This window comes from Lagenorhynchus albirostris, chromosome 17, assembly GCF_949774975.1.
Source record: "Lagenorhynchus albirostris chromosome 17, mLagAlb1.1, whole genome shotgun sequence".
NCBI classification, from domain to species: domain Eukaryota; kingdom Metazoa; phylum Chordata; class Mammalia; order Artiodactyla; family Delphinidae; genus Lagenorhynchus; species Lagenorhynchus albirostris.
Window position 1 is genome coordinate 39,233,216 of NC_083111.1, and position 24,064 is coordinate 39,257,279.

Genomic DNA, 24,064 nt, shown 5'->3' on the forward strand with positions numbered 1-24,064 from the left:
TGTGAACAGGAAGCAGAACCATCCAGAAGGCAGAGCCATGACAAGGGAATTTCTCTAAAAAAGACCATAACTAGGGTCTAAGCAAGAAACTTCTACTGTCAGTATAATGGGCCTTTTCAGCGGTATCCTGCACCGCATGGATCAATGATCCCTGTGTGTTTCCCATTCTTCCCTTTCTAAATGGGAGTGATTATTGGAGCTATGAAGCAGTTATCCTTTGCTTTGCTGTTATTTATTAGGGGCCTGGTGAGGCTGGGAAACAGTAGGTAAACTTCATAGTCTGTAAACCTCAAGGAACCAGACTGTGCATTGGCTTGAGATCCTTGACTTTGTGCGGGATTCAGTAAGTGGGGAACTTTAGGATCTCCCTACTGGGGAGGCAGGAAAAAGGATGTGCATGGCTATATCATGACCAGAAAGGTGGAATGTAGGAAAAGCTGCTTCCTAAATTACATGCTCTCTTTTTTTTTTTCCTGGTCACACTCAATTACATGTTCCAGCCTCCTTTGCTGTTAGTTGTGGGAATGTGACTGAGTTTCAATTAATGAAATATGAATAAATTAATGTCTGCTACTTCTATAACTAAACTATAAAAACTTTTCATATGTACTCATTCATCTGGCTGAAATGGAGATGACCTCCAGAATGACCCTGTTAATAATGTGATGAAGATGGCAGAGCCCATGACATCCTGGATCCTGAATGACTGCATGGAGGACAGCTAGCTATTCAACCAACTTATTTTCCCTTTCATACTGCTATGAGCACAAGAAATAAACTTGTAGCATTTGAGCCTCTATACATTTTGCATCTATTTGCCACAGTAGGTAGTATCACCCTAACTAAAACAAATAGATGTATAGATGTCTCCATATAAACTGATGCAATTATCTAACTGTAAATGAGCATTATTAACAATGCCAAATGCCAAACATATTTGAAATCTGTTCAGACCAAATTGTATTCTTTATTTATATTTATGGTCACACAGATAGAGCAATGAAAACAATGACCCCACTTTATATAGTAAAAGGTATTTCCAAAGTAATAATTTCTACTTATATATAGGAAAATTATAAATTCAGCTAAAAATTTATTTTTATATTCATAATAATCTTCAGATTTAATATTATGGTAATATCTAGGAATGTACAAAGCAAGACAAAAAGTCAAATAAATTGTCTTAATTGCTCATAAACCATGTAGTTATTACATCTAAGATAACACATGCTTAAAATTTCAGAATTGAAACCAAGACATCACCTAATCCTATATTCTCACTTGTTGTAATTCAGAATATCAAAAATAATTCTGATAAAGAAGTACCATAAATAATGTCAACAGATATACTATAATTTATTCATATAGCAATTCCATTTGCATACTGTTTTGCATTTGTTAATTGTAGAGAGGAGTCAAGTTATTTTAATCTTGATTGTGCGGGACTAGAGAAGATATCACTACATTTTAGGAGAGAAGTTAGTTTAAATGAATAAATACACAAGATATTATTCTCTCTTCAATTTAGTTTTGTTTTTTTGCCTTTATGGAATAGCTTAAATGTTTAAAAAGCAAGTTACTAAGGCAACCTACCAAAACAGTCACTAACTATGTTTCCCCCAATTCCTTCCTAGTCATTTAAACAAACATCCAAACAGAGATAACACTTTAGAGGCCAGTATTTTATTCATTCATTATCTGTAGTAAGTAAAAAAGTCAGGAACTCATAGAGAATCTTTTCACCAAAGTAAACTGGACTTTATTTACTTTAAAATGTACTTTAAATACACAAAATTATATCAAAAAAAAAAAGCTAAAGAACCTAAAGGTTTATAAGGGCCTACACTCTATAAATGACACATTTTATGTGTATAATAACCTGTGAATATAAAAACTTTAAGAGAATTTCAACCTAGGAGATACATTAAAGAGGAACTAGTTTTAAATGTTTGTTCCTAATTATTTTGGTGATTGATAACCCTTATGCAAAATTTCAAAAATTTAAACTTTATTCTTATCTTTGAAATTATTATATTCTATTTTTTTTTTTTTTTGCAGTACGCGGGCCTCTCACTGTTGTGGCCTCTCCAGTTGTGGAGCACAGGCTCTGGACGTGCAGGCTCAGCGGCCATGGCTCACGGGCCCAGCCGCTCCGCAGCATGTGGGATCTTCCCGGACTGGGGCACGAACCCATGTCCCCTGCATCAGCAGGCAGACTCTCAACCACTGCGCCACCAGGGAACCTTTTTTAAGCAAGGTTACATTTGAACAAATGTTGAAACAAACAAAAAAATGCCTAGAGAGCACACACATGCACAAATGACTCACATTTTATTAGTTGCCACAAACACAAGAAGGTGGAAAATATTTTACTTTCCTAATAAACACATTGGGGCTATTTTAAATGATCTAAAGAGAAACCCATTCATGTGTATGGTGCAAACTGTCAATGCCTCAGACATCTAGAACCTCTAAAATGCTCTGTCTTTTCTTTGTTCTTCAAAGCCTTGCAGTAATCATCATTCATTTCTATTGTTTGATGGTTAGATAGCAAACCCCCTAGAAATCCAGGGAGACATTAGCACATACAGCCACAATTTCTAATAAGACAGCTATTTGCATACAAGATCAGTCACAATTTAAAGTGTGTTGTGATAGACGCAGAAAGGGAATAACAGATTTATATTAGCATGTACAATACCAAGATTGTTTTCACAATTTAATTCCTTGGAGATTACATCTCATCACCTTCTTTTACAAAGAAGACTACATTCCCTGAGGAACTAACTTGCTCTGAGACCCAGCTAAACTAAAATATGGATTAATAAGATAGTTATTATTTATGAATTTTGCTGTAAGAATTATTTTAGATTAAATCATCAGAGAAGTTTTTAACATTCTTGAAACTTGATAACACATTTTTAAGGAAGAAAAAAAGTTTATTTAATACCTAAATTGCATATTAAAATAATTCATAATTAATTTTTACTCCATTAAAACTGTACACTCTTTAGGACTTTTAAAATTAAAGAGAATACTTTTGTTTTTAATATCTTTTCTTAACCTGAATTTTGCACAGCAATTTCCCATACATATTTTTAAGCATAATATGTGACCTTTAAAAAAAAACAAAGGTAGTGTTATATTTAATCACATTCCAACCAACTTATTTTATTGCTCATTTATATCTTTTTTATGAAATCCAGAAAGAACATGTAAAGAAATAAGAAACCTGAAGCCTTCACATATGTCTCTGCTTCCAGAAAAAGCATTCAATCCAGACTGTGACATTTAAATACAGATCGAAACAAAGGTTATTAAAAAAAATTCAACCCATGACCACAAAAAATTAACCATCTCAGTTTTTAAGACTACAAGATAGACTCTCACTTAAAAAAAAACAAAAAAAAAAACCCTCTAACCTAAGTATTAAGTTATAAACAGGCAAAAAAGATGTTTGGCTATAGCTTGATCAGAATTGAGAATCAATCATGAAATACAATCTTATGCTAGAAGCTGAACTGAAGAAAGTAGTAAATGAAGAAGATAAGGGTCCCTGATCTAACATTCCAGAGTAATGTTTTAAAATTTCAAAGCTGATCATGTAATTAACATACTTAAGTCATCCAAATTATGGCCTTTTTCCTATATGATGCAAAAATCCTTGGTATAAAGAAGCATTAATGATCCAAGTTAGTCATTTGTTCCCTGCTCATGTTCCAGTGCACTATCAAATTCAGCTTTTAGGTCCATGATTTTGAAACTCTGCAATTTACTTTAAATGTCACTTCCGTACCCCTCCCCCACTCATGGAATCTATATTTTAATATTTCAAGCAAGGGTACATGATTCAGATCTCCTGAGATAATTCTCCACACTTGAGGAAGTGAAAAATAAGTAATTAAAAGACTATCAAAATGTGACACAGCATCCAAGTAGACAATGTATACCTTGACATAAGTGTAATAGTGAGATAAGTCTGTAATAGGAACAAATTCCTATTGTATAAAACTGGAGAGCTAAACAGTGGTCTTCCTTATATTTTCAAGGATCAAGGTGACCATTTCATCTTTACTTTGCCAAATTAATTTCCTTTGTAGCTGCAGAAAGAGTATGTAAAAACTCGAATGTGTGAAAATGTGATTTCCAAAATCCTGATCACTTGCCAACATTGATATAAAAGTTCATTAGAAAAGTAACTACAAGACAGTAATCTGTATGACTCCAAAAAGTCATGTTCCAAAAGAGGAATCTTAGTGATTGGGACTACCCTTCATCTATACTTAGAACTAAAGTAATTACAGTATCAACAAATAGTGCTGGAACAACTCTATGTCCTTATGGGGAAAAAAAAAAAAACAGACCCCTATCTCATACCACACACAAAACTCAATTGAGGATAGACCATAGACCTAAACAAAAGAGAAAAACAACAAAACAATGAAGCTCTAGGAAAAAAGTTTATTTTCATGACCTTGGGGTAGGCAAATAACACTTAGAGAGAACACAGATGGTATGCACCATAAAAGCAAAAAGAAAAGGATGTACTGAACTTTATCAAGTAAGAAAATAAGTAGGTGAGTTACCTATAGGAAGTAAATATTCATAATACCTGTATCTGACAAAAAGAACTTGCATCCAGAATGTATAAAGAGCTACTCAATAATATAAGACATACAGCTCAACAAAAAATGGGTAAAAGACTTGAACAGAAACTTCACCAAAGAAGATATGCAAATAACAAACAAGCACACGAAAAAGTTCTCAACACCATTAGTAATCAGCAAAATGCATATTAAAATTAGAATTGAAATATCACTATACACCCACTAGAATGATTCAAATAAAGATTTACTCTACAAAATATTGGGAGGATGTGGAGCAACTGAAACTCTCATGTATATAAGTTGTAAAATCATACAACCACTTTGGAAAATTGTTTAGCAATTTCTTACAAAATTAACTACCAACAATTCTACTCCTATGTATTTATCTAAGAGAGATAACTACATATGTCTACAAAAAAAGCTTTGTACAAGGGTGTTCATAGCATTTTTATTCATAGTAGCCAAAAAGTGGAAACAAGTCCAATGCTGATCAACAGAAAAACTGATAAACTGCAGTTTATTCATATAATGAGATACTACCCAGCAAAAAACTACTGATAGTATGCAACAATGGAAATAAATCTCAACAATACTATGCTGAGCAAAAGAAGCAATGGCTCCTTTGGACCTAAATTGAATGGGCATTCATCAGTTTCATTATAAGTGGCCTTATAATATGATTTAACAATGGTCATCCCTGCTTCTTCCCTGACACATACACTGAAACACTTAATTCCTATGGTCTAAGGAATATGTACAAGGTGAGAAAGCAGAGATGGAAAGCCTAGACAAATCTATTACAAAATAAGTAAAAGGAAGGAGAGATATAGGATAGTAAGTAGAGAGGAACTGAGGTTGAGGGAGATTTTTTTGTTATGCTTTGCTTTGTTTTACTCTTGAGGGCATGTTTGTTTTTGAATACAGATGGAAATTTGAGTTGGTCTAAATAGTAAGTAGAAGCAACCAGCACAAAGTGAGGAGGTGAAGACACAGGAAAAAAAAAAAACAGAAAATGATTGAGGTTTCCAAGTAGATAGGAAGGGACAGAATTCAGTGTACACTTGAAGGAATAATCATAGCATACTACCTATTTCACTTCAGCAGGAAAGAGGAAAAACGATGAGTAAAAATATATGTAAGTTTTGAGGTTTGGCTGCCGAAAGCAGAGGGAGCTCTAAGCTGTAGCTCTCCTTTCACCGTGAATTAGGAAGCAAGGTTATCTCCTAAGAGTGAAACGGAAGGTGGGAAGTTTGGAGATTTGAGAGTGCAGAGGCTGGAATTTCTGTTGTGGAGAAATGGAAAGAGGTGTCTAGGGAAAACCAGATTAATGAGAAACACTAAGAGACCACATTAATTTGGTAACCATGAATCCACAGTAGCAGCAAGCTACATGATTGCAAATAATATATTTCTGAGTGTTCAGCTGTGCACTGCTGGTCTAGGGAAGGGATAGAGAGCTAGATTAAGCAAAGTTTTGTTTTTCCCGGACAGGCATAACAGAAGGGCAGTAGGGCAAGATTAGGATACTATAAAAAGTGGGTGAAATGATGTACCATGGAGTTTAAAGATAGAGAAAGAAGTGGAGGCCGTGAGGATTTAAGAGTTAAGCAGAAAATAGATTGATTTTTGGACTTAAAGATTTGTATGAGGTCCAATAACCAAAGTCTTCATTTACTCTAGAAGAACTAAAGGTTATTAATAGAAAGTGTGAGGTGATTGATGTTATTATCGGGATGAAGCACATTAATCACCCATCATGGAGGGTGACTAAAATGATAGAAAAACAATATGGCAGATAAGGAAACGAGAGACCAGAATAATATATACTTCATACATATGAATAGTGAAGGTACTCAGGAGGGTGGAAAGATTTGGGGTAGGATGGAAAGAAAACTCTAAGTTAGGGAGACTCTGTGACCTGAATGTCCACAGATAACAGCAAAGAAGAGAGGTAAAGGGCACTACAGTCTAATGGAATGAACCACAAAGGAGCTGGGGTTTTTTTGTTTCATTTGTCATTCTATTATGCATGGAAAAAGAAATGATCTGGAAGTGGTAATAAGGAAATGAAAAGATAACCAAAATCTTGATCCATGGGTATGTGGAGGGTTAAAGAAAGAAGTTTCCACTGAAGAAAGCTTCAGGGAAATGGTGTCTCTGAGAAGAATAAGGTTTCAATTAATGCCAAGAGGTAAAAGTAATAATCAATTGCTTAAGAATGGATGGGGTTCAAGAGGGACATAAAGAAAAATATAGGAACATAAGGGAACAGCAAAAGAGTGGTCCATGAAAAACAAAAACAAAAACAAAATAATGGGGAGCATAAGTGTTAAGGGGAGGAAAAATGGCCAAATAGGTCATCTTAAAAAGTGAATGAATATAACACAAATGTGTAATATCTCGAACCAGCTTAACTCATAACTGCATGCAGTACTCAGGCCTCCCTCTTAGGAGGCAGCTGTGGCCTGGGTAAAATGGGGAGATCCCAGTCCCTGTGGAAAGGGTCAGCTGCCCAGAACTGAGCATCTCAGTTCCAGAGGAAAAGGCTCGGGTTTCCTGTTTTCAACAGGAAACCATAAAAGGGTATTGTGCAGTGAGGTAACCAAATCAGACACTTTCTAATGATATTAGAAAGACTGGAAGGTTTGAACATAATTAATAAGTTTTAAAAAAAATTTAGTTGTGTTCAAAGGCAATCCACTAAGGAAGGAATGCAGCAAATAGAAAGGAAGTGATGTTTTGGTGTTTGACTTTTAGAATTTGGGAACATGCTGGATGGGGGTATGAGTCAAAGGAAGAGCTGAAGATGACTATGCTTTTAAACTGAGTCATAACTAAAATACAAAGTCCCAGGTCTTATTCTTCAGAGACACCCGGTCAGAAATGTCGGGGTGGGTCCAAGGAAGCTGCATTTTAAACAAGCACCAGCTCCCTGCCGCAGTTTTCAAACTCAGGTGGTTCATGGCCTATACTTGCAAAATACTGGGTTAGCGAGATGGTAATGTCATTAACGGAAATAGGTAATATAGCGGGAGAAGAAGGTATGGGCTAGGCGATGAGGATAGAGTAGTAGTATAAATCCACACCACAAAATGTTTAAAATTGCTGTAAGAAAACAATGCACTTGTTTTTCCTGAAACCTAATAGAATTAGTTAATCCAAACATAATTGTATCACAAATTCCCAGGCCTTCATAAAAAAAAATACCTACAAATATTTTACTTACTTTTATTTTAATGCCTTTTTAATTCACAGATTGTTGTGGCATCTGGACACATGGCATACTTGAAAACAACACATTAAATTTATACTGCCCAGAATAGACAAAAAGCTGCCTGCATGTACCATCAGCAATGCTCATCATTTGGGGGTGGGGGAGTTACATTAGCTGGGTCCCATGGAATTATTTTTTAAAATTCTGAACCTCGCATAAATATCAAAGGAATAGGGACTTCAAATCTGACAGGGAGAGGATTTCTCTCTGGACCATGTTCCTAAGCAGAAAAATGATCATTATGATTTGCAGGGTTTAAATTCAGCAAAATGGGAAATGCACTTCAGTTAATTTCTCGTATTACATTTGCAAAAGATAATTAAGCTAGGATTGGCCTATGATATAACTTTTAATAGTTAATTAAAAAGTCATAAACTACACTCTTTCAAATAAGCATTTTATTTTTATTGTAAACTGCACTTTCAAAAAGTTTTTATAGGTTACAATAATATGGTACCAAATAAATAAAACTCCAGACCCTGTTTTTACTACTACAAAATGCTGATAAAAGAAGAGAGACATATCCAACCATGTAAAAAGAGCAAAGACACCTACAGTTCTAGTATAAAATCAGTAAGTCAGGCAACGTGTACACTGCATGCTAAGAGCTACTAACAGTCAAGAGGAATGAGAGGAACCAAGGCTATGTTTGGCTTGAGGGACTCAAGCAGAGAAAAGGCAGTTTCATATCTTTGACCTTTGACCAACACAGCTTCAGACTATTTTTCTTGAAGAGACAAAGAGTAATTAAAAATAGGGTTCTAGCTCTAAAGGTCACAAACTTTGATTTTTCAATACTTATAATCCCTTTAAACGAGGGGTTATTTTAAGGGAATTTTATGAAACCCAAGATTGTTTCAATTATCATATCAATAACAAAAAACTGTATTCCAACCAGATGCTACCAAAATCTGGTAGCTAAAAGATGAGGGAAAACAATAAGCTCTAAATGCAAACATCTCAGATGGCATCTATTCTTATCTCTGAAATTCCTAAGTAAACAGATGTATATCTATTTTATCATAATTCCTCAATATGAACTCCCTTACCTTGGTTCTGAAGTAACATTAGCAAATTCTTATTCAGAGCTTTCAGTAAGTTACCTGAAACAAAGCTTTACTAGCAAAAAGTATGTTTTTTATGTTTAGCCCAAAATAATATATATCTGTGTAGATGAAGTATTCTGATTCACTCAATCTATCAAAATCACTATTTATAACCAAGCTTGGCTTATTTTAAAGTTAAAATTTTTATTTTTCTTAATTTACATGTATTTTACATTGAAGTAAACGTGAACCAAGTTCCCAAAATGTGGTAGTTTTAGGACAAGTTTTCTGCAAAGCTTTACTGAATCTCCACATGTGTCTTGTCAATCTCTGAGAGGACTTGAAACTATGTTTCCAATGTTACTTGTCCAACTTTTCAAATTTTGCACTTTATCATCCCATAAAACCTCTGTTTCATGTAAAGTTTGTTGAATTAAAGGGATTATTGGAAAGCTGATTTAGAAGGATTATAAGGAAGGGAATAAGCATCTGGTTAATGAATAAAAGATATCAAGAACTGGTTAAGAGACATGCTTATCAATCAGCTCCCCAGCTTCAGATGTGAAAGGAATATTCGAGGAAAAGAAAATCCTTAACAAGCTAGATCAGATATATAATAAGCTATTTTGAAAAATACAAATATGCACTATAAGAACATTATGAGAGTGAAAAATCATAAGCCAATCACAATTATGAAGAGAGATATAAAAATCCTAAATATAATATTATAAACTAAATCCAGTATGTATAATCAAAATAACAAAATTCACCATGAAGAAGCTGGACCAATAACAAAAATGGAAGGATAGTTTAATATTAGGTAACACATTAATAATATTCTGCATGTAACTGTTTAAAGAAGAGAAAAAAATGAAAGTCCTCAATCAATAGATGCAAAAATAAAAGTTACATCTACTACCCATTGATTCTTAAAGAGAAGAGAGAAAGAAAATAAAGAAGAGTTGGGTGGGAGCAGGGGAGAAAGGGAGGGAGGAAACAGGAATAGAAAAGAACTTTCTCACTCTGCTTATGAATAGGCAAACAGATAAAGATTATCCTTAATAGTGAAAATCATAAACAAGACAAATATAGTCATTGTACTGAGAAATCCAGGTAATATAGTGAGACAAGGGGAGAAAGGATACAGGGATTGGAAAGAAAGAAAAAAACATTATTCACAAATAATATGACTGGGGAGACAGAAAGGAAACTACAGGCAAATTATTAGAATGTGTGCAACATTCTTTACAAGGGCTCAGCAAGGCTACTGTATATTAAATCTAGGTACAAAGATCATAATTACTATAACAGTAAAATCTATAAAATACCTATAAATACTATGAATACCTCTAAAATGCATGCAAGATCACTTACAGAACTTTTTAAAGAGAATAGATTACTGTAATAAAATAAGAGCAGTAACTAATGAGTATTTTGGGGAGTGATGCAGCAATATCTAGTAAAATTTAAAATATGCATTCACCAGAATCATCAATTCCTCTGCTAGTTATATGAATTAGAAAAACAATTCTAGATTTACATGCACAAAAACACTAGAAAGAATGTTCAGTGCAACATTTTTAATAACAGCAAAAAAAAAAAAAGCCCTGCATGTACATCATAATTTATTCATCAATGAAATATAAGGCAGTAAAACATATGGACAAAATACATGTGTTAATACATTTATATAACATTTTAAAACATTCAAATCAATAGCCAATATTATTTAGGTAAAATATATACAATATTATATATACGTATATTCATGCTTCCTAATAATAAACACCAAAACACCAAATTCTTTAGTTATTTGGTGGGAACGAGGAAGGAAGATAACAATTGAGATAGTTTGCACTGAGGTATTTAATTATATCTGTTGATAGCATATAGTTGCAGCTTGTCTTTTTACCCAGGCTGAAAATACCTGTTTCAAATGGAGTTTTAAGATAATTTTGTTTATTGGACTTATGATATATTTCTGTTTATATCTACTATCATGCAATTTGTTCTTTATTTGTTCCATCTGTTCTTTTCCTTGTTCTTCTTTACCTGCCTCTTTGGGATTAATTGAACATTTTTTAATATTCTATCTTCACTTTTAATTTATTAGTTATTCCTCTTTGTTTTACATTTTCAGTGGTTACTCCAGAATTTATAACCCACATACATAACTAATCACAGTCTATCTTCAAATAACATTCTACTACTTAACATAGTATAAGGCCTTGCAACAGTACACTCCAAGCCATAGTTAATATGTTTGCTTTAAACCAGCATCTTTTTAAAAATTTATGAAATGAGAAAAATATATTTTATACTTACCAACATATTTACTATTTCCAGTTCTCTTTATTCCTTGTATAAATTGAGGTTTCATTTTCATTTTTCCTAAAGAACTATCTTTAATATTGCTTGTAATGCAAGTGTTTGGGCAACAAATTCTCTAAGGTTTTTTTTAAGTATTTTTTTGTGTTTCACTTTTGAAGAATATTTTTGCTGGGTATAGAATTCTAGGGTCACAATATTTTCTTTCAGTCTTCTGGCTGGCATAGTTTTGATGAACACTCTTCAAATTCACCATTTTTTCTTTGCTTCATATTCCTCCCCTGATCTAGCTAATTTAGAAGATTTCTTAAATCCTTGTTTTCAGCAATTTGATGCGTTTTGGTGTCTAATTTTTTTTTTTAACCTGGTTAGGATTCCTTGAGTTCTTAGATCTGTGAGTTTAAAGTTTTCATCAAATTTTAAAATTTTTCTGCCATGATTTCTACAAATATTTTCCTGCCCCCCACTTTCTAGGACTTAAGCTACATATATATTTGGCTACTTCATATTGTCTCATAAGTCACTGAGGCTCTGTGGGTTTTTGGTTGTTTGTTTTATTTTTAAGCAATCATTTTCTCTCTATTTTCCATTCGGGGCTGATTTTCTTACAATATGTCCAAACTGATCTTGTCTTCTACGGTGTCTAATCTATTAATATCATACAGTAAATTTTTTTAATTCATAAACTATTTTCTATTACTAGAACTTCCTTTGATTCTTTCTAATACCTTCCATTTTGTTCATGTTTTGTCTATTTTCATGTTTCCCACCAAAAATTTTTAAATATTCATAATAACTAATTAAATTCCTTGCTGGTAGGTCCACCAAATCTGTCATTTATGAGTCTGCTTCTATTGACTATCTTTTATCCTGGTTGTGGATCACATTTTCCTGCACTTTGACATGTCTAGTAATTTTTATTGGATGATGAACATTGTAAATGTTACATTGTTGAGTGTCTGGATATCATTTTCTTCCTTTGAAACATTTTGGGTTTCTTTTAGGGGGAGGGGAGGATGGGAAAGCAGTTAAGTTACAAATCAGTTTGATCAGGTGTTTTTTTTTTTTTTTGCGGTACGCAGGCCTCTCACTGTTGTGGCCTCTCCCGTTGTGGAGCACAGGCTCCAGACACGCAGGCTCAGCAGCCATGGCTCACAGGCCTAGCCGTTCCACGGCACGTGGGATCTTCCTGGACCAGGGCACGAACCTGTGTCCCCTGCATCAGCAGGCGGACTCTCAACCACTGCACCACCAGGGAAGCTCTGATCAGGTTTTATTTAAGTTTTTCTAGGCTGGGTCTGGCACAGCCTTCACTCAGATCAGTCCTACTTCTAAGGCATTATAATCTCTAGGGTCCCACTAAATGCCCTACTTGACCATGAAGTCCCTCCATTCTGACTGGCCAAAGCTCTAATCTCCCCACTCTGTGTAAGCTCTCATAATTGTTCAATTTAACACACCCTTCCCATGCTATGCCCAGCCAAATAGAGTTACATACTACACATGTATGGCATAGCACACAATAAAGATGCAAGGGAACCCCTATGTAGATTTCTGAAATGCTCTGACTGCATAGCTCCCTCCAGAACTCTGCCCCACCATATATAGCCCACTCAGCTTCTCCAAACTCCAATCCATATCAGCTAAATTCAGTGAGGTGGCTGGGTTCTGTTTGGGTTCCTCCTCTCTATACCCACAAGCAGGAAATTAATTCCAGGAAGAAATCCAGTGCTCACCGTTTTCCTTCTCTTAGGAATCACAATTCTACTGTCTGTTGTCCAATGTTTAAAATTGTTGAAATATACCAGTTTGTTATTGATAGTTGTTTAAAGCAGGCAAAGTGTGGCCCATATTCCTCCACCATGGCCATAAGATGAAGCTTTCAATTTGTAATTTTATTTCTTACTCTTGGGGGTGAGACATAGATATTTATAACATTGTTATATAACATTTCATTTGATAATGAAATATTTCATTATAAAACAGATAATATGCTTTTCATGTACAACTGACAATGAAAATGTACTTGAATTATACAAACTTAGATTGGTTTGTTTGTTCACTCAATCAACCACAAAATTTAGAGAGCTATTATTTTCTTCATAGTTAGAATTTTCCAAAAGTCAATCAAAATATAGTCCCAGAGATTAATATTTGAGGTTAGTTTGAAAGAAAAAAAAAATCTGGGACAAACATGGTAGTTAAAACCACAGAACTTAACTAAAAGACAGACATATGAATATACCTCAGTTTTTGAATGAGAATGGTAGTATTAAAGCCATGGAACTTACCTTAAATATATAAAAGGAAGGATCTGAGTATAAACAATAGTTTATTTAGTACAACAGAATCACAGAATCAGAAGAAACCTCAGAGATTAAATACATCTATTTGTTCTTAACCTTTATACCTTGGACAGTCCAACAAGCCTTATCAGAGAACCTGGGTTCAATCCTACCCTGATCCTAATAATAATAACAAAAAATAAATAATAACAAAATCTTTGTATAAGAAGACCATGTAAATGTTAATCTGAATTCTGCTGTTACAGTAATGGTGTGAAAATTAGACAATTGGCTTTTGTAAAGAATATTGACCTGGTTGAATACTCATATTTGAAAGGTAACATATCCACAAGATCAATGCCTTTCGGTATAACTCTAGGACTCAATTAACAATGGATATCCAAAGGAATGATATCTATTGCTTCTCACATTAATTATGCTTGATTATTTCCCCATCTATTAACAAATAAACTATCTAAATTTTGAAAAGACTATCTGATGACCAAGGAGACGATGTTATCTAAAAATTAAACTTCATAAACATTTAGTGAGTTTTAACTGTGACATAGGTACTATTAAAGGCCCATTTACATATTATAAGGAATCTTTAAAGAAACTGACCAGATGCAATCACTACATGTCATTCTATGTTAGACCCAATTTATGTACTTCCGCAGATTCACTGCCTCCTGGATCTTCAATTACTTACCCAATAGCACCAGCCATGAACCTCAACTAATCTTCAAATACCACTGGTTGACTTGGCTTCCTCTGGGGGTGAAGGTGAAGGTACAGCTTCCAACACTACCTCCACAGCTACAGCAATACCTACACCTAGACCCATAGGAAGCTTGGCTCCTCCTGCCACTTCCAAATCCCAAGCCCCATAGCACAACAACAATCTGAAAAGTACGGGGATAGTAACAAACCATGAGGTGAGCTTTGACCAGTGAAAAATAAGAGATAGGCAGATGCTGGCAGATAAATTACTTTCTTCTGCTCAACCCAACTAATTGGTTCTATACAGCCGGCCTGGAGAAGTCCCACATGACTACACAAAAGTCTACATTTTCTCTTGCACCTATGGCCAGCTTAGTAACCACCTTGTATTTGTTTTTCCTCCTTATCTAAAGTTTTTCTTTCTTCCATTTTTCACTCACTCTTGTCCCCCTAGTATTGCACTCAAGGTTAAGCTGAGCCTCAGAATCTGTTGTCTGGGGAACGTGTGATAATATATATATAATTCATTACTCTATTTCTGCCCCATCAATTCCTAAATACATTACAGCTTTTTGCAATTAACTGTGTTTTCTCAAAACAGTTTTGAATGTCCAAAAGAGACCCAGAATAACTCTCCCTAGGAATTCATTAGCTGCTTTTTAAAAGTAGAAATCTCAATGTGTGGTCCTATGTCTCACCTGTTCTAAACACAGATAAGAAGAAAACTATGATAATGCAGCAGAGATGTAGGAAGTAAAATGTTAGATGTAAATACAAAAATTTTAAGTGAGCAGAGCAAGAAAGACCTGGTATTAGCTACAAAAATAATGAGGTAATCCTAGAGCACACCGTCGATTAAAAGTTATCCATACACTCATATTGATAAGTAATGACTACATCAAATGTGATTGGTAGAATTCTAAGATGACCTCCAATATGGTTTTCTTTGTAAATCTCTTCCCCTCCTTAAGTGTGGGTGGAATCTGTGAATATGATAAAATATAACTCCTGTGATTATGCTACATTAACAGCAAAGGGGTTTCACATATGAGCATTTTAAATCTTGGTCTAGAGGTCAAAGCCAGAGAAGTCAGAGAAATTCAAAGTCAAAGGAATTCTGGGTATAAGAAATTCTCCATTGATGGAGGGGGCTATGTGGCAAAAAATAAGGCTGACCTGAAATAGATCAGTTAGCTGAGAAGGAAATGAGGACTTCAGTCCTACAACCAGAAGAAACTAAATCCTGCCAAGAACATATAAGAGGTTAAAAGTGGATTCTTTCACAGAGCCTTGAACAGCCTGGTTGGCATTTGATTTCAGGTTTGTAAGACCCTGAGCAGAAAATCCATTCAGGCCATGTTGGACTTCTGACCCACAAAATTGTGAGCTAATAAATGGTTGTTGTTGCAAGACACTAAGTTTATGGTAATTTGTTATGCATCAATAGAAAACTAATACATACCTGGAAATTAATTATCTAATATCTAGTTTATTGAATCAGTTAAACATAGTCATGTTGGTTATTATTAGTAATTATTTTATTTATTGTTTGTTTGTTTTTTGTTTTTATGGCTGTGCCACACAGCTTACAGGATCTTAGTTCCCTAACCAGTGGTCGAACCTGGTCCCCACAGTGAAAACGCCAAGTCCTAACCATTGGACCACCAGGGAATTCCCAGTAATTATTTTTAAAGATAAAAGAATGTGTAGGGCTTCCCTGGTGGTGCAGTGGTTGAGAGTCCGCCTGCCGATGCAGGGGACACGGGTTCGTGCCCTGGTCCGGGAAGATCCCACATGCCGCGGAGTGGCTGGGCCCATGAGCCATGGCCGCTGAGCCTGCGCGTCTGGAGCCTGTGCTCCACAACGGGAGAGGCCACAACAGTGAGACGCCCACATACCGCAAAAATAAATAAATAATGTGTCACGTTTGTTAGATCCTTCCTAAACTACATTCTTATTAAGAAATTAAAGTGTCATTATATTTAGAATCAATTTTTATTCACTATAAAATGGCATTACTACTCTACAAGTTTTCTCTCTCTCCCACTGGTCAATTTTCAAGTGTTAATTAAATCCTCCTTCACATAAGCTAACATTTTACCTTGGAATCAGGTCCTCTAGAAGGATATTTCAAAAAAAGAGGGTGATTATTGTGAGCAGTTTGCTATTTTCCCCATGAACTAATAGAATAATGATAACTGATGTTCAAAATGAAAGGCTGCAAGCCTGGGAAACACATAAATACTTTCTGAATTAAAATTTCAATTATTTTAATATAGTTTATAAATATATTTGATTTCACTTTTTTTATATACTACTACTTCTATATGTTAAACACAGCATCTCTTTCAGCCATATCATATAATAAAAGAATGTATTTTATTTCTGCCCTAGCTCTTTGTATTTGAACTTATGTGAGATTTAGATGTATAAGGTACTGACTGAAAGAACACCCTTTATTATTTTTATTTATAAATAAATTATTTATTTATCTTTATTATTTTTATTATTTTCAAAGAATTTGAGAAATATATACTTTAGATCTCCTGGCTAAAGAAGTAGAAAATGAATATAGACAACCCCAGGTCACAGGATCCTTAAATGCTCACTCATACGGTATCCATTGGGAACATGCAGCAATAATAATAAAACCAGGAATAGTAAGGTGAAAGACTTTTGTTTGCAGTTTCATACCTTTTGTAGAATCACTTGCTTTGTTACATGGTGAGAGTACAGAATAATAGAATGCTGGCAGCTTTCACTAAGTGTTTCAAGTCAATTTGTTTATTTTGAGAATTCCATTTAAATTTTTACTAAACCCACATTAGGCAAACACTCATGCAAGGAAAAAATGGCATTTGTACAATGAACTAACATACTAGAGTGAAAAGCATTCCTTACAAAAAGATAGAGAGAGAGGTGACACACCAACAAAGAGTTCACATATTCTTCACTTAACATTTTTAACTGTGATTATCATTATAAAGAATAAAGGGAGGTGTGGAATAAACTGAACTGATAAAATCTATTAAAGTTACTCATGTTCTATGTGGTTAAAGAGAGAGATTGATTATTTTATGAATCAAAGATTGAAGTTTAAAGGGTTTATTTAGAAAACAGCCAGAAACTCTCTGGAAATAAACTGTTTACTACTAATAATGGTTGGGGTTTTGTAAATTTAAGCAATATGCTGGTTTTCATGATATTAAATTAAATAGTTTAATTGTGAGTGCTGATAAACACTAAAAACTTTTAAATAAAAGTTTCAGCTTTAATTATTAAAAAGGAAAAATATATGTCTGACATAATCATAATTTGCATAATATTTCATATTCAAGAAGGTAATCTTTATGAAAATAGTGGGGCTTGCTTTAACTTGACAAGCAAGCTGTGTAAGTTATGTCCACTTAAATCAATAATCACATTTATTCACAATAAATCAATATATCTTGATAAAATATCCTTCTTTATGGAAAATTTTGTACATGTGGGTACATAATAAGAACACATATGAACAAAGATTATGTGTGTGTATAAGCTTAGATATTCATTCTATGTCAACACATGCCCAAAAAGATAGCTCTAAGTATTAAGTTTAGAGTATAAAATATAATTAATTTTCTATTAAATTATAAAAGAAAGTTTCTAAAACATGTTCAGAGAAAAATAGCAGCATTTATAATTGAAAATAGAAACAAAGAATAGAAAATAAGAAAGAAAAACATATCTTACAAAAAATAATATAACTATAAAAAAAGAACAGAAAAAGTTGATTTCCCAGTGAAACATACTCACTCTGGGCAGAAAGAAAATGACTAACATATCAAAATGGACAGTTAGAAAATAGTTTGTTTAATAATAAAGGCTAACTCAGTGAAAATCTACTATACTTCCTAGAATACTTTGATGATAGGAAAAAGATGAGTAAATTATTTCTCAAGTGTGATGTATCTAGGAAATAGATCAGTGAAACAAAAAGAGTAATATCATCACAGCATACAAACAGAAAATTCACATATAGAAGCAAAAAATCACAGTTTACATTGCATTCATGTTTAAAATCAAACATCACTTTTTCACATTCTGAAGATTACCCCCCCCCAAATATGGAAAGAAAAACAAGCCAGGGCTTTAATATAATATTTTTTTCAACCTGGAACAGCTGCAAAAAACAAATCTTGCTGGAGATAAGCTTGGTTATAAATATCAACATTCCCTTTAAATAAGGGAGTCCAGTTTTCATACCATCTGCCTCTTTCTAAAAGGGAAAAAGATATGAAAATCATAAACCAGGGCATTCTCTTTCAAATAAGGCATTTAGAAATGAATGTAGTGAAAAGGCTGTGAACTGTTCTGAGTCCCTGCCTTTAAACTTGCCTTGTTTAGTTCAGATCAGAAAATGGGATTTTATGAAAGTAAACAACTCTTAGTGCATGAATAAACTGATGAAGCAATTAATAAAGAAAAATATGGTTTTCCAAATTTTTCACATTATTGGCCATAATCACAATCTCTGGTTGGTCCAAAATTCTCCCTAATGAATCATATTCCTTACTGCTTATTTTTTAACTACATTTGTCACTTTTGTTACCTTTACTTTTTCCAAAACTTTTTTACAGCCTGTTCCAAAGACTTTCATGTTATCTCATTCAGTACAAAAGTCTAGTTCCTAACAGAACTGGACTTTTAATACAGATTATATCCTCTGCAAAAATCTTTCCTATGCCTCTCTCAACACAGTGGTCTTTTCATACTTGAGTTTCGATTTTATCTTAAAACCTTTATTCATCTTTTGCCCTTAATTATTTTTCATTCTTTGTTAATGACCTTGTGATTGAACATTTTAATTTTGCACTGTACCACATCATTACTACTTCAATAATGAAGTTCATAAACTATATCCATTTTTTAACTCCTTAAAGCATACACAAGAAAGAATAGGTGTAAGATGGTCTACCAAGTAGTTACAGAGTGGTATACTAGAGACAGCTACATAGAAGAATATCCAGTATAGTAATACCGAGACCACTTGAGAGAAAATAGAAGAAACATAGAACAGAGAAAATGGCATCCTTTACTTTAACAATATATATAAATGTTTAGTCAATTCCCTGAATTATAGAGGTAGAATTCTGAGAAGCTACTAAAACAAAAGCACCTAGGGAGCTTTGGCATTATTCATTCTCATTCTCATGTTTATTCTTTCCCTTCCTCTTTTTCTCATACATACATAAACATACCCCTATATATTGCAAACAAAAGGACGACGACTGAATCTTTAATCATGGCATCTGCAGTTATTTTGGTGCTAAAATGCACTTAAATGTGTTCTTCATAGGAAAAATATGTCCTAAGACTTTTCACTTTCATTCTGTTTAAGTCATGGAGCACTTAGTTCTGTAATTAAATAAAATAAATTTATTTTACAAATGACATTTAATTGTTTTCTTGGAAAGCTGCATCTTCAGTGTGTAAGGAGGGAGGAAAGGAGAGATTTCTTCAAAGTAATGGTCAATAATATTTAAAATAAATAACCATATTATAGCAATCAATATTCACCTTTTTTATGAACAAGTATATGATCAGTGTTGCAAAAGAAAAGTTATTTTTACCTTAGACCTATCAACTATTACTTTTAAAATGTTAAAAAGTTTTCATATTAAATTTAGTCTATTGCTTATTTTCTGACTTCCCTCCACTAGAATGTAGTACCACAATTGTTTGTACACTAAATAATCTCAAACAATTAGAACACTGTGGACATAGTAGACACTCAGTATATTTTTGAGTAGATATATTTTTCAGAAGACTGTTACATTAACTTAAAACATCCACATTTTATGCTTAATTATTATAAACTTAATTTAAAAATGCTTTGAGTTTTAAAATATTACTATAAGTTCTCTATCTTTTATAAGAATATGAGCCTGATAAAGTATGGGTTAACTCTTCCCTGCTTTAACTCGTTTCCTTTCTGGTTCTGCTACTTTTTAGTTGTTTATGAAGTTAAGCTCATTTATCATTTTTTAAAATCAGTACAGTAAGAATTCCTATCCCATGTGGCTGCTGTAAGCATTAAATTAAATAGCTAGTTCATTTAAAGTACTTGACATGGTGCTTCTCACATAGTAAGTGCTCAATAAATGTTGTTAGTATTATTACATCATTCTGGCTTAATCAGTTACTCATTGTTGAGGCACCATACAGTCCAAATAGGTTTTTTTAGACAAAAAAATAATAACCTGAACTTGATGAGCTCACATTCATTTAAAAAGTCAATGAGATACAAAAAGAAAAGAATGGTCTCATAATATGTACCTTATGTGTAACTTAATTACATATAAACTGTACCCTTTCTGCTATTATTTGGTCTCCTAACTCTCTTCTATAATCAGCTAAGTGGTTTCAGCAAAAGTATCTTTGGATAACTTTTAAAATGCCAAATTACATATGCTGTCTTCTTGTTAGTGTGTTGAAAACTTTGAATAAATAGATTATTACTTATATGTTTACAGTATATGTACATAATCAGTATGCAAAAATACTTTCTAAAGTGGAAGGCTTCTGAACAACAACAAAAATCTTAAACACTAGTCCCCATTTTTTAAACTAACAACTGAATCTCTTATCTTTGTCAGAAATCTCCAATTATTCTCCATTCTAAGAAAAGAATCTTCTCAGTTCAACACTTCCATGACTTCTTTGATATTCTCTTATCAGGAGTTCAGGAGTTGTAAACTCTTGATGTTATTTCTAAGTCGATATGTCACAATTTCTCTCATATATCCACCACGTGCATTGGGCAGGTCGGTATGGTTCTTTCTACTAGAGCAGTAGTCTGACATTAGATAAAACTGGTTCTTTCAATGACCAGACTTGAATTTGCAGTAATAAATTTAGCATCCCAAATATTTAAAATGACCATGGGTCTAACATACAATGGCAAACAAGAAATGCAATTTCAGAATATCTTTAAATTATAGTACATTCCAATGTCTTCCAAAAAACTTTAAGAAAAATATAATAAGTATTCCAATCACTTCTCTATTTTCTTTTTGAAAATTAAACTTCACTATAACATTATAGTATTTTATTTCAGTCTATCATCAAAAATGATTTTATAAAAGCATTGGATAACTACCTCACTAATTTTAGAAAATTTTCCTCTATTATAAAATGATTGGGTCTTCATTATCACATTAACCAAAATTTGGGAGCAGGGGATAGGTTATATATCATGGGCCCCTCTAATGGAAATAGCATACACAAATTCATTTAAAATGTTTATTTTCAAATTATTGCTGAACGCTAAACAATTTAAAGAAAAACGCAACTGAACTTCCCAAAGCAATTTTTGCTGTAAAATGTGTAATCTGATATTTTACAAGTACAAAACACTACCCAGCAACTTCTCAGCCCCAAGGTGATCCCATCTCCCATTTGACTCAGTAGCCATTCCAGCTTGCAGGGCTCTCCTGAAACCCATCTTCGTTTCAATCTGGGCACATGAGCTTGTTTACCAAATCACAAAGAAAACATAGATCTTTAGGTAATGCCAACTGACTTTGCAAGCTTACTCTCACTCTCTCACACACAGCAACATACACATTTACACACACACTAAACAAAAATCCACATACACATGCTCAGGCACAAACACTGCCAGTGTAAGAAGTATCTTACTTCCTCTGTGTCCTGGAGTCCACCCCATAAACACTTTCCTGCCTTTTTACCTTTTGTTCCCCTCCTTTTCTTTCCTCTGTCATTGTCTTTATCCAGGGTCTCACCAGCATTACTGCATTAGTATCATAATTGGTCTTACTGTCTCCAGTTTTTCCTCCCCTCAAAGCCATCCCCCACACTGATTCCAGAATAATATCTCACATGAAAACTCTAATTCAAAAAGATACCTGCACCCCAATGTTCATAGCAGCACTATTTACAATAGCCAAGACACGGAAGCAACCTAAATGTCCATCGACACATGAATAAAGAAGATGTAGTATACATATACAATGGAATAATACTTAGCCATAAAAAGAATGAAATAATGTCATTTGTAGCAACATGGATGGACCTAGAGATTACCATACTAAGTGAAGCAAGTCAGACAGAGAAAGACAAATATCATAGGATATCACTTACATGTGGAATCTAATAAAAATGATACAAATATGGGATTAACATATACTATACTACTACATATATATACTACTATATATAAAATAAACAACAAGGACCTACTATATAGCACAGGGAACTATATTAATATCTTGTTATAATCTTTAATGGAAAAAATCTGAAAAAGTATATATATATATATATACACACACACACATATATATGTATATATACATATATATATAAAATCACTTTGCTGTACACCTGAAACTAACACAACATTGTAAATTAACTATACTTCAATAAAAACAAAAAAAAACAAACAAAAACAGGAATAATCTCTCACAAATTAAATTTAATCAAGAAATTCCTCTGAGGTATATTATATCATTCAATGCTCCCTAAGTCCTTTAGGATAGAGCTCTAATTCCATAGTGTGCTATAATCTAACCCCTGTTTTCCCACTAATCTCTTTATCTGTCTTTATCCCACGCATGCACTATACCCCAACTACTTTTAACTATGTGTAGTTTTCTGAAATGATCATAATATGTAACAGCTTACTGGGTTTGCCCATGCCCTTCCTTTCTCTGAAAATGCTTTCAAATACTTCTTTACGTGGGTATCTTATACTACTTTAAAACAGTAGAAAAGATGGTAGTCATTAATTCTGTTCACATATCTTCCAATTTTCCTATACTCCTTTAAAACAGTAGAAAGGCATGGTAGTCATTAATTCTGTTCACATATCTTCCAATTTTCCTTTCCCTTTGCGTAGAGGCCAGTATTGTACTTCACAGTCCCCCATTTGAAATAAAGCAATTTGCTTTGACCAGTGAAACTCTATATGCCAGTGCATAACTAGCCACTCTTTCTTCTCACCTCTGCAGTGATCATGGAAATACATTCAGATGAAGTCTTCAATGTCTTTGGTCACTGTGAGTCCCTACCAATCCAATTTGGACATGTAGTCTGGGTGAGAAATAAATATTTGTTGTGCTAAGATTGGGAGAATGGGATTGACTTGTACACTGCTATATTAAAAATAGATAACCAACAAGGACCTACTGTATAGTGGAAGGGAACTCTGCTCAGTATTCTGTAATAACCTAAATGGGAAAATAATTTGAAAAAGAATAGATACATGTACATGTATAACTGAAGCACTTTGCTGTACACCTGAAAGTAACACAACATTATTAATCAACTATGCTCCAATATAAAATAAAAATTTAAAAAAGAAAGATACTGAGCTTTGGGCTTCTTTGTTCCTACAGCATAACCTAGGCTATTTGAGTGATTCAAAGGGTTACATTTTTCAGGAAGACTTTCATGAGCCCAACACAGTCTGATTAAATGTTGCTTCCCCAAGTAATGATAATGTTCTGTTCATACTGCTGCAATTTCTACCTCCTTCAAAGTGTACTTCTGAGGGCAGGAACTGTGTATTTCATTCCTTATCCTCACCAACTAGCACTGCTCATGGTAAGTCCTTAAAAAATATTTGCTAAATTAAGCATTCATTCATTCACTCATCAAAGGCCAGGGACTACTCTGGTAGCTAGAATAAAATCAGAGCAAACAAAATCCCTTGCCCTCATAGGAATAACTAATATTCTTGCAAATGATAATGACAGTAAGCAAGACAAATAAGTATAAAATACATAGTTTATTAGATAAGAT

General features: G+C 33.6%; 1 protein-coding gene across 2 annotated transcripts in view; it reads right to left on the minus strand.

The window, feature by feature from the left end:
- TRIQK (triple QxxK/R motif containing) overlaps positions 1 to 24,064 on the minus strand; it is a 93,454-nt gene that overhangs the window by 51,473 nt on the left and 17,917 nt on the right. The gene's annotated exons all lie outside the window — the stretch shown is intronic.